This window comes from Aegilops tauschii, chromosome 3, assembly GCF_002575655.3.
Source record: "Aegilops tauschii subsp. strangulata cultivar AL8/78 chromosome 3, Aet v6.0, whole genome shotgun sequence".
Taxonomy (NCBI): Eukaryota; Viridiplantae; Streptophyta; class Magnoliopsida; order Poales; family Poaceae; genus Aegilops; species Aegilops tauschii.
The window spans coordinates 605,330,603-605,344,384 of record NC_053037.3 but is presented as its reverse complement, the minus strand read 5'-3'; the positions used below and the strand labels follow the sequence as shown (position 1 = coordinate 605,344,384).

Below are 13,782 nucleotides of genomic sequence, written 5' to 3'. Positions count from 1 at the left end.
CACAGTTTGACCACAATTTGAAATTTTTTGAATTTTTTTGCCTCTCCAGATCTTAAAAGCCCCGTATCTTTTTTTCTGTTAGGTTTTTGAGGATTTTGAAAATGTTTAACAATTTTCCCCCGGTTAAATTCGGATGTAACTTTTCGAGTAGATGATTTTTCATATAAAAAACTTTTTCATCCGAGTTCGTATGCAAAAGTTATGCCCATTTTAAGAAATTCCAGAGAGATTTTGCAAATAAAGTCGAAATTCATATTTGTTAATTTTCCCAACAACTAGACCACATATAACATGGGAAACTTTTTTTTTGACATTTCCATCATTTTCTTTTGTTTTTTCTAAAACTGAAAAGGCGATCCGGGGGGTGGTAGAGTTTGAAAATGAAGCCTCAAATCCCGAAGGCCATTAGTCGCGACCTTTAGTCCCGGTTGGTCTGGCCAACCGCGACTAAAGGCCTTCGGGCCAGCCTGAGGACCTTTAGTCCCGGTTGGCCAGGCCAACCGGGACTAAAGCCCCTCCCATCCGCCAGCTGTCGACCGAGCGCGCTGGGCCCAGATAGTTGGTCGCGTGTCTCCTCCCGAACCGCGACTAAAGACCCCTTTGGTCGCGGTTCGATTATTTTGAAGACTAATGGGGGCGTATGGAAGCCTCTTTTTCTACTAGTGGGTGTTAATGATACTGTGCCAAAAAGTACAGGATCATACATCTCGTCGGAAATATAGGGCGTTTTCGCGGCAAAGGAACCTGCATCGCTTAGCATCTGAGGAGAATGGATGGCTGCACAGTCGAGTTTGCCACACAGCCCACGGAGGCAAGCCGCCCACTTGCATCCCGTCGTTGTTGCCAAGCTGATGCACGCCACCGCCTCCATCGTCAAACACTCAGGGATACGGATATTAGATAGCTAGCATCCGCTGATCAATCTCCAACCCTGGGCACTATATACATATCAACATGCATATGCAACACGGTCTCCCTGCTCTCGTGGAACCTGGCCACCGGCGACTCTGTGCAGCTCCCACATTGCACGCCCATATACAGCATCAACGGCCTCAGCTGCTACCTGTTTTCTTGGATGAGACTTGGATCGTGGTTTTATTCATGAAAGAAAAGAGGAGGAGCTACCATGTATTCTGGTTATGGAAGCATGTTTTTTTTAATAAATAGATGATAGGAGAGGACCGTGGTGATGGTCTTTTTTTATTGGAAAAGTGCTGATGGTCCCCGTTTCTTGTGAGAAAAGGTCTCTTATAACGTTGTTAGTTTTTTCTTTTGAGATTGCGACTCTTATGACGTTTTTGTGAAGGAAAATATTGATATTTTTTCCTGATGTTATTAGTGTGCACGCTGTGTCGGTTTATTGATCTTTTTTTTCTGATCTTAATTAGTGTATATGCGTATAAGATCAGCTTCTCGTGGTCAATCTCCTTGATGATGTTTTCCTCACTCACCTGTTCTATTTTTATTTAGCTAGCTAGTGTACATATAAGTTCGATCTGAAAATAATATGGTAAATTCTTATACATTTTTGTTCTATTTACTTCATTTGTACCTAACTACGATAAGTAAATTCAGCACTCATTTTTTAACAGGTTGCATGTGCCTTGAAAAAAAAGATGTGATCACTTTGATGTCCATCCTCTTGGTATACTGGGTATGCACACCGTTCACTACTTATATTCCTCAAGGAATTTCATGCTGAAAAGAGAAAACAAAATAGCACAACAATTGGTGCGGATGTTATCCTTTTTTCTGTTTCATGTATAATTGTGTCATATATTTTCTCTAGATAGTTGTTGTTCCCTACTTATGTAATCAAAGTGGAGCTGTAATCACGTAGGAGCTCATCCCTCTACATTGACTCTACATATATCTTTGTCTTGGTCGTTGATTGTCTTGGTCGTTGATTGTCTTGGTCGCCTGATGGACCTCGCTCAGCAGCTCAACGTCCTCTCGCCCCTCAGCAAGATGACCATCAAGCATAGGGCCTGCATTTACGCAGACGATGTTATCATCTTCATCAAACCTTTATTGCTGGACATCAATGCTGTTTCGCAGATCATGGATCTCTTTGGTAAAGCTACAGGCCTATGCACCAATATGGCCAAAAGTAAAATTCTTCCAATCAGATGTGATGGTATTGATCTCACCTCTCTGCAAGTTGCTATTGGTTGTCAGATTGCTAGCTTCCCTTGTCCTTATTCGGGGATGCCCCTCTTGGATAAGCGTCTGAAATTGACTGATGTCCAAGAGCTCCTGGATAAGTTTTTTTTTTTGCTTGGAAGTGCTCTCCACGTACGCCGTGTGGTAGTTCCTGGATAAGCTCATCAAGAAAATTGTTGCATGGAAGGCTTGTTGGATCTCCTCCTCTGGGGGTTGGTTCTTGTTCGCTTCGTATTATCGGCCATGCTCATATTTTTGCTTCTTGCCATGGAGCAACCATAGTGGGTTATCAAGCAGATTGACAAACTGCAGTGTGCTTTCCTTTGGGCAGGAGTTCATGCTATCACTGGCGGTAAGTGCTTGGTGCGATGGTCGCAGGTTTGCTCGCCAGTGCAGTTTGGTGGGCTCGGTATCCCTTGTGTTCACAAACAAGGTATTGCTCTAAAAGCGAGGTGGTTGTGGCTCAATCATAGAGGAACTGACAAGCTATGGCATGATCTTCCGATTCCTGTCGATAAGGAAGTCAAGGCTCTGTTTGTTGCTAGTACTTGTTTCATCTTGGGTTATGGCAAATCAGTTTCCTTTTGGCATGACCACTGATTGAATGGGGAGGCTCCTGCATTTGTCTTCCCAAATCTTTATAAACACAGCAAGAAGAGGAAGATCATTGTTAATGAGGGCCTCACCAACAGTAAATGGATTTCTTCGATAAAGCACAACCCGGACGTTGATGTTCTTCCTAAATTTATCAGCCTTTGGCACCACACTCAAGTAATTTTGCTATCTGAAAGGGAGGATGTTCTAAGCTGGAAATGGACTCCTGATGGGAAGTACTATGCTAACTCTGATTATTTGTATCAGTTCTGGGGAAGGGTTAAGTTCCCTTATTTTAGGGAAACAGCAGGACTCTGCTGCGTATTTTTATTAATTTTTAAAAAGTAATAGAAAGTCTTCAGGAAAGAAAAGAAAGAAATAAAAACATATAAATACAAATAAATAAATAATATATCTAGTTTACTAGATTACAACAATTACAGTCTGGCTTAACGAAAATCTTTCACCTAGTCATGAAAGCCACTGTATTCATGCCTTTTCGCTCTGTAGATGATCCACTTGAGCTCTTCTTTAAATTTTGTCCTGCAATGATACACACTTGTTGGGATCACCGCTGCGGTGGCGGCCTCTGGTTTAGTGGGCGCCGTCACGCCGGAACACCCAGGCCATGATCTAAGGTTTGGCCGGCCGAGCTCAGTGTAGTCCGCCTACTTCTGTGCATCCGTGCCAAAAAAAATAAGAAACCCTTTATGATATATTTTTCTTGCGAGGGTAATTTCGTTTATTTTTGTTCAAAATCGGCTCATTTTCGTTCAAGAACACAAAATATGGATGGTGCTCTTCGTCCGGAATTTCCATTAAAGCCGAATTGCGTCAATTTCATTCTGGGGCGGTATATTTTCCGAAATCCAAAACCTTAGGCGGGGAAGACGGCGGTATTGCTCCTTAATGGAGTAATATTTTTAGATTCTTTTAATTTATGGAGTATGGATGGCGTACGTGCTCCTGTCCTGTGTACGTGTACCATTCGTAGTACTAGTTGGTTGATAAGATGGCATGTACAATGGTTGATAAAATGGTCTTATCTTAAGTTTTGCATGTAATTTAGAGATGATAGAAATATTTGTCTACAATGGGTCATCTCTTAGCCTTATCCTCAATAACTAGTTATTTCTAAAAACATGGTGAGACATATTGTGCTAAGAGATCATCTCTTGTCTTCTCTTAAATAAGAAAAGACTAGCCTTTTCTTATGAGTTCTCTCTCCTTCACCTTATCTTTTATCCTACGTGGCATTCTTAAGATAGCACCATTGTACATGTCCTAAGGTACGTTGGTGAAAACAAGGAAAGAGAGGGGTTTTGGTCGGAACGGTTGTTGGCCGAGTGCCGACGACGAGTACTTCCGGCGACGGCGAGACGATGACGATGGAGTGCTTTCCGAAGGAACAAGCTGTACGAGCTCCGAAGCAAGCAGGCTAGCAGGTGGATCGATTCTTCTGCTCCCGTACACAATACACGTGAAGCTGGCTTGTACGATCACGCACGTACACCGGCCACCCTTTTTTTTGCTCTTCCTCGTTTGGTTTGATTCCGTCCGTTACGTAGCAGAAACGGTTTTCCTAAAAAAAAAACGTAGGATCGAAACCCACTCGGCCTCCGGCTGTACCACACGCCGACTCGGACTACTGCTAGTTCTCGATGGATCAATGCTGCTGCTATATAAGAGCAGCCTCCAGCTTGGATCTCTCCATCAAACCAAGCCATCCAGCGCAGGTGCTTATTAACCAAGAGTCCAAGAGCCAAGGAGACAACCAGCAGATCGACAACAACATGGGGTGCAGCATGAGCCGCCTCCTCAAGACCACCGTCACGCTGATCATCCTCGTCCTTCTCCTCATGCCCGGGGCCTTAGCCGCCACTAGCTTCGATGCCTCACGAAGCCAACAGCTGCCGCTGCCGCGTGGGACGGTCCACGGGCCGGAGAGCGTCGCCTTCGACGGTCAAGGCCAGGGCCCCTACAGCGGCATCTCTGACGGCCGGATCCTCAAGTGGAACGGCGAAAAGCTAGGATGGACTACCTATGCATATGGACCCGGCTACGATAGCAGGACGTGCACGCCGTCCAAGTTCAGCCCGGAGACTGAGACTGCCAGGGATTGCCGCTGCGGCCGTCCGCTCGGCCTACGGTTCAACCAGAAATCGGGTGACCTCTACGTGGCCGACGCATACAAGGGGCTGATGCGGGTTGCGCCGGGCGGCGGGGAGGCCACCGTGTTGGTCAACCAGGTTGACGGTTTTCCTCTGCGCTTCACCAACGGTGTTGACGTCGATCAAGTTACGGGTCAGGTCTACTTCACCGACAGCTCGATGAACTATCAAAGGTCGCAGCATGAGATGGTCACTCGCACTGGGGACTCGACGGGCCGCCTCATGAGGTACGACCCACGGACATCCGATGTCACGGTGCTCCAGGCGGGCATGACGTACCCCAACGGCGTCGCGCTCAGCGCCGACCGCACTCACCTCGTGGTCGCATCTACCGGACCATGCAAGCTGCTGAGGCATTGGATCAAAGGGGTCAACGCAGGCACATCGGAGCCTTTTGCCGACCTGCCCGGCTATCCAGATAACGTGAGGCCCGACACCAAAGGAGGCTATTGGGTGGCGTTACACCGCGAGAAGAATGAGTTACCCTTTGGTCGTGATAGTCATCGTCTCGCTGTCAGGGTCGGTAACGATGGGAAGATAGTCGAGGAGATGAGAGGGCCAAAGAAGGTGAGGCCCACCGAGATTATGGAGAGAGCAAATGGCAAAATCTACTTGGGTTCGGTAGAGCTTCCTTATGTCGGCGTTGTTAAGCGCAAGTAGAGAACTATTGTAGTAGATACATATAGGATGCCTTTTAGTTTCTTGCTCTTACCACTAAATGTAATTTTTCAATTTATTTTTGTTTTCGTCGGATGGACTATTGTAATACACATTTTCTATCAGCAAATCATTATTTGTTCTTTCCTCCATATTTACGTGCATAAAAGCTAAATTCTATCCATATAAGAGCCAGCCTGCATGCTATTGCTAGCGAGAGAGCAGGGACGCACCATGCACTCGTGGATTGTTCCCTTCACGTAAACACGCAAAGTCAATGAATTTACTCTTTATTCCTGCTGTAGAATTCTAGAACCACATATATGCAGTGCAATTCACACATACACATATGCCCTCAAAGTTTTTGTATGTTAAGACACTATATTATTTTTGACAAGAAACAATGGTTATACTTAGACGTGTACTGTGACGGCACTCCTCCCAATGGTTGCTACTTAGAAGTGTAGTATTGTACATTGGGGTGTGGCCCGTCACTAGGCATGTAAAAATATTTGTTCTCTCATTTTATCAATGCATCGAGACAAAAGCTTTTGTGTTTTATCAAAAATAATATAGTGTCTTGGCATACAAAAACTTCCAGGGCATATGTGTATGTGTGAATTGCATTGCATATATGTGGTTCTAAAATTCTACAACAGAAACCGCCAAGAATAAAAGAAGTTCAGACGTAATGAACAAATTCGTTGAGATGGGTTTATTTTTTGTATCTATTAAAATAGGTTATGTTGTATCTTATGCCCTGCAAAATTTCATTTAAAATATGAGCACTTTTTAACTATGCAAAATATACGAGATTATAAGTTTATAGTTTAATGTGTCATTCACATATATGTTTTTTGTGCAGACCACAAGTTGTCATATTTTTTTTATAGTTTTTTTGCATGCACACGATGTATGCTAAACTACATCCATTTTGCGTTCATTTGTACGTTTGAATTGCACTGCATGTACGCACGTGCAACTCCTTTCTTCCTCTGATATAATCACCTGAACAGCTAATGGTCTCCAAATGGGCGCCGTTTGATTGGCATCCAAGGGTACAGGATCGAAGCATATTAATTTATGACGAAAAATACACCAGCTGGTCGTATAATTAATCTCGTCGCCTAGCCTAGCTGTGACCTCATGTCTGCCTACTACCTTCCATTTTCGTTCAATCCACACAGCGTTCCCTTTCACTTGTAGCTGCCCGGCCGCCATTTAAAGCCAACCCATCCCGGCCTCCGCAAGCTAGCCTGCCCTCCCAACAACCCTAGCCGCAAAATGGAACCCCAGCTCCCTGTTGCAGCCGCCGCCACCAACGCTCCTGCAGCCGCGCCGGAGATTGGCCGGTCGTTCATCGCCTGCCCCGAGGATTCCGGCCAAAAACGGTGGGTACACTATATGAAATTACGCATGCATATAGCTATATCTTTTACGGATTAGATCTATTTTATATTTTTTTCTTGTTGCTAGATCAAAAGCATATGCATCGACGGAATGAATCTCTAATCTCTTGATTTCCAAGTTTCAAAAGCATGCATCCAGGAAATGAATCTCTAAACTCTAGTGGGGTATTCTCCTGATTTGTTAGATTAATGTACTCCAATCTCTTGATTTGCAGCGTATGCACCTCAACGGATGAGCTGGACAGCCTAGACAGGGAAATCGTCTTCGCCGACCTGCTGCTACCCAAGGTGGCGGAGATGGTATTGGCCTCCGACGTAAAGGACTACATGGCGCTTTGAGGTGTGTGCAAGCCGTGGAGGGCCGCCACTGCCGACCCGAAGCTAGTGGGCATGGACCCGCGCTTCTACCCATGGCAATGGGAGATGACGAAAGGGGATGAGCGCACCGATCACAAGGCCAGGTTCGTAAACCATCTCACCAGCGCCTCCATCGAGCTCAACATCCCTCGGGAGTACGGGGACGTCGTCGCCAGCGCCGAGGGCCTCCTGGTGCTCTTAGCCTTAGGGTGGGATATGCGGCTGTTCAACCCGGTGACCGGGGCCGTCGCTGACCTGCCCAACGTCTTCCTCGAGAGCCCACCCTGGGCGATCGAGTGGAACGCGGCAGGAATGGTCTACAACGACGGCGAGGCTGATCCCACCGTGGTGCTGTATGTGACGGTGGGGTCGTTCAGGGAAGTAATCATGCACGCAAAGCCCGGCGACGTCAGGTGGCAGATCATGGATCCTTCGCCGGCGCTGTCAGAGTCCGGGCTCTTCGTGCGCGGCCAGTTCTTCCTGCCAACTCTAGAAGGGGATTTGCTCAGATATGCGCTCCGACCGCAGCCTCACTTCGTGTGCGTGGCTAGGCAGCACGCTCGCCACAGGCTTAGTAACAACTCGTTCATCAGATCCTTCCTGCAACTGGCCCGCCACCGCGACGGGGTGATGAGAATGCAGCTCGTGCGTGACGTCCTTGTCGTGTTCCCTAGCGAACACGTGGACATGGTTGTCGAGTTGTTCTGGGTGGACGTCACAGAGGGGAGCCTTACACTTGTGCAGCAACAGGACTTGGCCGATGGCGATGATCGGCGTGGTGATTACATGTTGGCGCTAGGCATCGGCAGTGATGAGTCTGAATCTGATGACTAGTACCATGTTCCAGCGATATGTTCCATCAAGACGTCTAGTGTCAAGACATTGCTGTATCCTTTTATCAGCTTGTTGTTGAATAATTTGCTGTCAGTTATTTCAATTCATGTAAAAAAATGTTTTATAATTTTGCGTGGAACATAATTATTATCGACATTTTTTCCTATTCTTCAAAGCTGAAGTTATGTGCTTTCAATCACTACAAGATTAGTCATCAACCCATGCACTTCCACGGGAAAGCAATTTAATTTACAGATAATATCATACAGATGTGATTTTTTTTATTTATGCATCAATGATGAGTAATATATATAGAGAAGAGAAATGACATAAGTTCTCGGTATAAAAATCCTCGTATTCAAAATCAAGTAGCATGGGTGCATCAACATAGGAAACTCACACAAACTAATAAAATTCTATATCAGTATATATTGAACTCATATTCCAATCATTTCCATGGAACTCCTTGGAAAGTACAAACCTACGTTATACTAAGCCAGTTATAGTTTGAAAAAAAATGAAGTTACTTCATTGAAAGATTAAAAAAGTTATATTAAACCTTAGTAACAACAACAACAACAAAGCCTTTAGTATCAAACAAGTTGGGGTAGGCTAGAGGTGAAACCCCTAAGATCTCGTGACCAACTGATGGCTCCGACACATGGATTGCAAGCTTCCACGCACCCCTATCCATAGATAGTTTTTTGGTGATACCCCAATCCTTCATGTCTCTCTTAACGGACTCCTCCCATGTCAACTTCGGTCTACCCCGACCTCTCTTGACATTCTCCGTACGTTTTATCCGTTCGCTATGCACTGGATCTTTTGGAGGCCTGTGTTGAATATGCCCAAACCATCTCAGACGATGTTGGACAAGCTTCTCTTCAATTGGTGCTACGCTAACTGTTGAACATGTCACCTTTTAGTCGGCCAACACTCAGGCCATACAGCATTGCGGGTCGAACCGCCGTCAGTTCACATCTTCATCAATACCCCCATCCTCCTGTAGCATTGGCCCCAAATATCGAAAGGTGTACTTCCGGGGCACCACCTGCCCACCAAGGCTAACCTCCACCTCCTCACACCTAGTAGTACTGCAACCGCACATCATGTACTCAGTTTTAGTTCTACTAAGCTTAAACCCTTTCGATTCCAAGGTTTGTCTCCATAACTCTAACTTCCTATTTACCCCCGTCTGACTATCGTCAACTAGCACCACATCGTCCGCAAAGAGCATACACCATGGGATATCTCCTTGTATATCCCTTGTGACCTCGTCCATCACCATGGCAAAAAGATAAGGGCTCAAAGTTGACCCCTGATGTAGTCCTATCTTAATCGGGAAGTCATCAGTGTCGACATCACTTGTTCGAACACTTGTCACAACATTATCGTACATGTCCTTGATGCGGGTAATGTACTTTGCTGGGACTTTGTGTTTCTCCAAGGCCCATCACATGACATTCCACGGTATCTTATCGTAGGCCTTCTCCAAGTCAATGAACACCATATGCAAGTCCTTCTTTTGCTCCCTGTATCTCTCCATAAGTTGTCGAACCAAGCAAATGGCTTCCATCGTCGATCTCTCAGGCATGAAACCAAACTGATTTTTGGATCATGCTTGTCATTCTTCTTAAGCGGTTCTCAAGAATAAGATGCACTAAGAGAATATAAGTGCAATTGTATCATGACACATTAGTAGTTGAGATCCTATACATCCCTGTTCATTGTGGTGAGCTAACCTTGGCAAAGGGAGCATGCATGCAACTCATTATGCAAAAATAACCTATAAGAATAGCCTGCACCAGCGAGAGTGGATTTTTGGAACGCGGGCGTATTGGAGGACCTTATTTTAAATACTTTAATAATCACATTCATTTTTTAAAAAAATTCCGAAAAGAATTCTACATGATCATATGGATGTATATTACATATGTGTAAAGTTTGGCGATGAAATAAGTAAACATGTGAGCTATACAAAAATGACAAAATGATGATTTCCAAATAGTGAATAATACATGCACTATTCATCTTTCCAGAGTCCTGATTTTGTCATTTTCGTGTGACTCACATGGTCACTTATACCAGCATCAAATTTTGCACATGTGTAATATACATCCATATAAACATGTTGATTTATTTTCATAATTTTTTGAAACTTCAAAATAGCATTTTGGCATTATTCAAAATATAGGGCTCCAATGCACCCGTGCTCCAAAGTGACTTTTTGCTGCACCAATGTACTATATCTTGAGAAAAGGAACTCCTTGGTCATCACCGAACATGCCCCAAAAGGATAATTTTAGATTTAATTTCTTGTTGCTTCCATCAACTAATCAAATCCTGCTACCAATAATAAAATAATAATTCTGCTATTACAAAAATTACTAATAATTCATAAACTGGTTATTTCTCTACTCTGGTCTCAGATTTTAAGCTATATCTGTTTCAGAACATTAGTTATTGCAATCTTAGAACGAACATAAACTGCTCCTCATCTTCCATAATAAGTGAAAGTTTTGGAGAAATCATACAAAAGTAAAAGTCAGTATAGCCTTGTCAACTGGATGTTGCTTATGTGTCATGAATCTTTGTTATTTGTATCGATTAAATAGTGAATAAATAACAAATCCGAAAGATCATAGTAAATAAAGTAATTTAAAGGAAGCATATATCATGAAAAAGGTGATTAGGATTCCATCCGAGGCTTCCAACTATAGGCATCTCCCCTTTTTCTCAAACATACACTACAACCAAAAAGATGAAATGGTAGATGGAAACAACGATTAAATGCAGAACATGATGAAATAATTAAGCATGCATGGCATATTTATGTCTGAACTAAGAAGAATTTCCTGAAGAAATATACTTGCTATTTGGTAACAATAGTTGATGGTTTCATCATAGAGACAATAGCTAATGGCTTCATTGGAGGACAACCGACTTTGGACAAAAATATGATTGAAATTCAAAATCATGGACGTCTTCACTTAAGAGGGAAATAAAAATCAGAGGAAGAGAACTGGAAATTAAGTGGTTGTATAGGGAGATGTATATGCATGACTCATATAATCGAGATAGAAATTCAAATAGAAAGAAATCACGTGCATGCTTCATTTAATAGATATACTATATGAACACTAACTCAAGCAAACATACAATGTCCAAAAGGTTTAAAAAATAAGCAACTTCGATAATGGACAAAGCAATCATTGGGTCAGATCTAGGAGTTAACTCTCATCTGGAGTATATAAATATCAATGGAATCAGTATGAGTAAATAATAGCCACTTTACGTGGTAAGAAAATGCATATCTGCATGCAATCTGTGGAGTAAAGCATCAGCAATTCCCATGACTCAACTTCTAATGCACTATTGATGTTTCACGTGCAGGGTAATAACATGGTAGTATGAAGCCATCATCTTTAACCATCCAAGGTATCCTAGTGTGCTACCAATTAAAAAATAAACAGAAGTAATCTTGTGAACTGGTCAGGGAAAGAAGGAATATTTTCTTTCTGACATGCGAACTACCTGTGTGGTGGCTTAGAGGATGTGCATGTGGAGGAGAGGCAACTACTGCTCCTAGATATAAGTTTTTTTCGAAACAGAGGCAAAAGATTTGCATCATCTATTAAATAAGAAGAGAATATAGTTTGTTACAAGGGCACACTTCTACACGGCATGCAGGAATAGTCACATAAAATAATGTTCCCTAATTTCATAGCTCTGGCGGTGATCCAATGGTTTGCCTCGCGGATGATGTTGTTTAGCAAGATTGGTGGTGCAGTGCTCTTGCTTCGGACCATTTGGAACGAGCGGAATGCTCCTAGATATAAGTGAGGGTGACATGGAAGGACGGCTTCAATATTTTTGTTCAGATGGTACGAATCAACCTCATTTATCAGATATTTGGTGACGAATTTAATGGCTTGTAGAATACAGTAGGGGTTCAATCCAATAATTAGTGGGCTGCACCTGCACCAGGAAACGCGTGATGCAGCCCCGACGTGATGAGAAGCTCATATGGCCAGTACGTCCTCACGTCTGTTGTGCAGCCATGGGAAACAATGGATGAGGGTATTTCTTGTACGTACGTCAGCGTGCATCTTCTCTCATAATAGAATCGCTAGCTTTAGCTAGCTATCCTCGTGTACCCGTGCTTCTCAGGGTAACCAATCTATCAATCTATCTGTGCGTGGGTCACTGGTAGAAAATGGGCCTTTAGTCCCGGTTCGCAAAGGCCTTTAGTCCCGGCTGTGCAACCGGGACTAAATATGCGCGACTAAAGACCCCCCCCCTTTAGTCGCGCCTCTTACGAACCGCGACGAAAGGCTTTAGTCCCGGTTCTCGTGGCTAACCGGGACTAAAGGCCCGTCCACGTGGGCGCCAGGGGTCCGTCGGGGCGGAGGACCTTTAGTCCCGGTTCTCGTGGCTAACCGGGACTAAAGGCCTCCTCCGCAGGTTTAGGGTTTTAGCCCCCCTAAACCTGGTTTCTTTGCGAATTTTTTTAATTTTTTTACTTTCAAATTTCTGAATTATTTTAACCTCTAATCTCTAATCACCACCCCTCATCACTGCTCAATTTATCCTCTAATCTCTAATCACCCTCATCATTCCAAATCATCTAACTTCCCGGACGGTCACCCATCCTCTCACTACTCCAGCCTGAGCACGCTTAACTTCCGGGTTCTATTCTCCCTCGTTTCCAAGTCTGCACTTGTTGTTTTCCTGACAATAGTAGGATGTCAATTCTATTAACCCTCAGGAATTTAGCTTGAGCACGAAGTGACACATTTCACTGTTTGAGTTTGAAACTATTGTTTTAAAAAACAATAATTATTTAGTAACACTAATATTTCTGGAATAATTAGTTGGACCATTGTTTGACCACTGTTTGACCACAGTTTGACCAGATTTGACCAAAGTTTAAAAAAATCTGAAATAATTATTTAGTAACACTAATATTCTAGAATAATTAGTTTGACCATTGTTTGACCACAGTTTGACCACAATTTGAAATTTTTTGAATTTTTTTGCCTCTCCAGATCTTAAAAGCCCCGTATCTTTTTTTCTGTTAGGTTTTTGAGGATTTTGAAAATGTTTAACGGGGTTTCCCCGGTTAAATTCGGATGTAACTTTTCGAGTAGATGAGTTTTCATATAAAAAACTTTTTCATCCGTGTTCGTATGCAAAAGTTATGCCCATTTTAAGAAATTCCAGAGAGATTTTGCAAATAAAGTCGAAATTCATATTTGTTAATTTTCCCAACAACTAGACCACATATCACATGGGAAACTTTTTTTTGACATTTCCATCATTTTCTTTTGTTTTTTCTAAAACTAAAAAGGCGATCAGGGGGGTGGTAGAGTTTGAAAATGAAGCCTCAAATCCCATTAGTCGCGGTTGGCCAGACCAACCGGGACTAAAGGCAACCGGGACTAAAGGTTAGACCTTTAGTCCCGGTTGGTCTGGCCAACCGCGACTAATGGCCTTCGGGCCATTAGTCGCGACCTTTAGTCCCGGTTGGTCTGGCCAACCGCGACTAAAGGCCTTCGGGCCAGCCTGAGGACCTTTAGTCCCGGTTGGCCAGGCCA

General features: G+C 43.5%; 1 pseudogene; it reads left to right on the top strand.

Moving 5' to 3' along the window:
• The first annotated feature begins 4,550 nt into the window (after window positions 1-4,550).
• Window positions 4,551-5,588, top strand: LOC141021091 (protein STRICTOSIDINE SYNTHASE-LIKE 10-like; annotated as a pseudogene).
• Window positions 5,589-13,782: the final 8,194 nt, after the last annotated feature.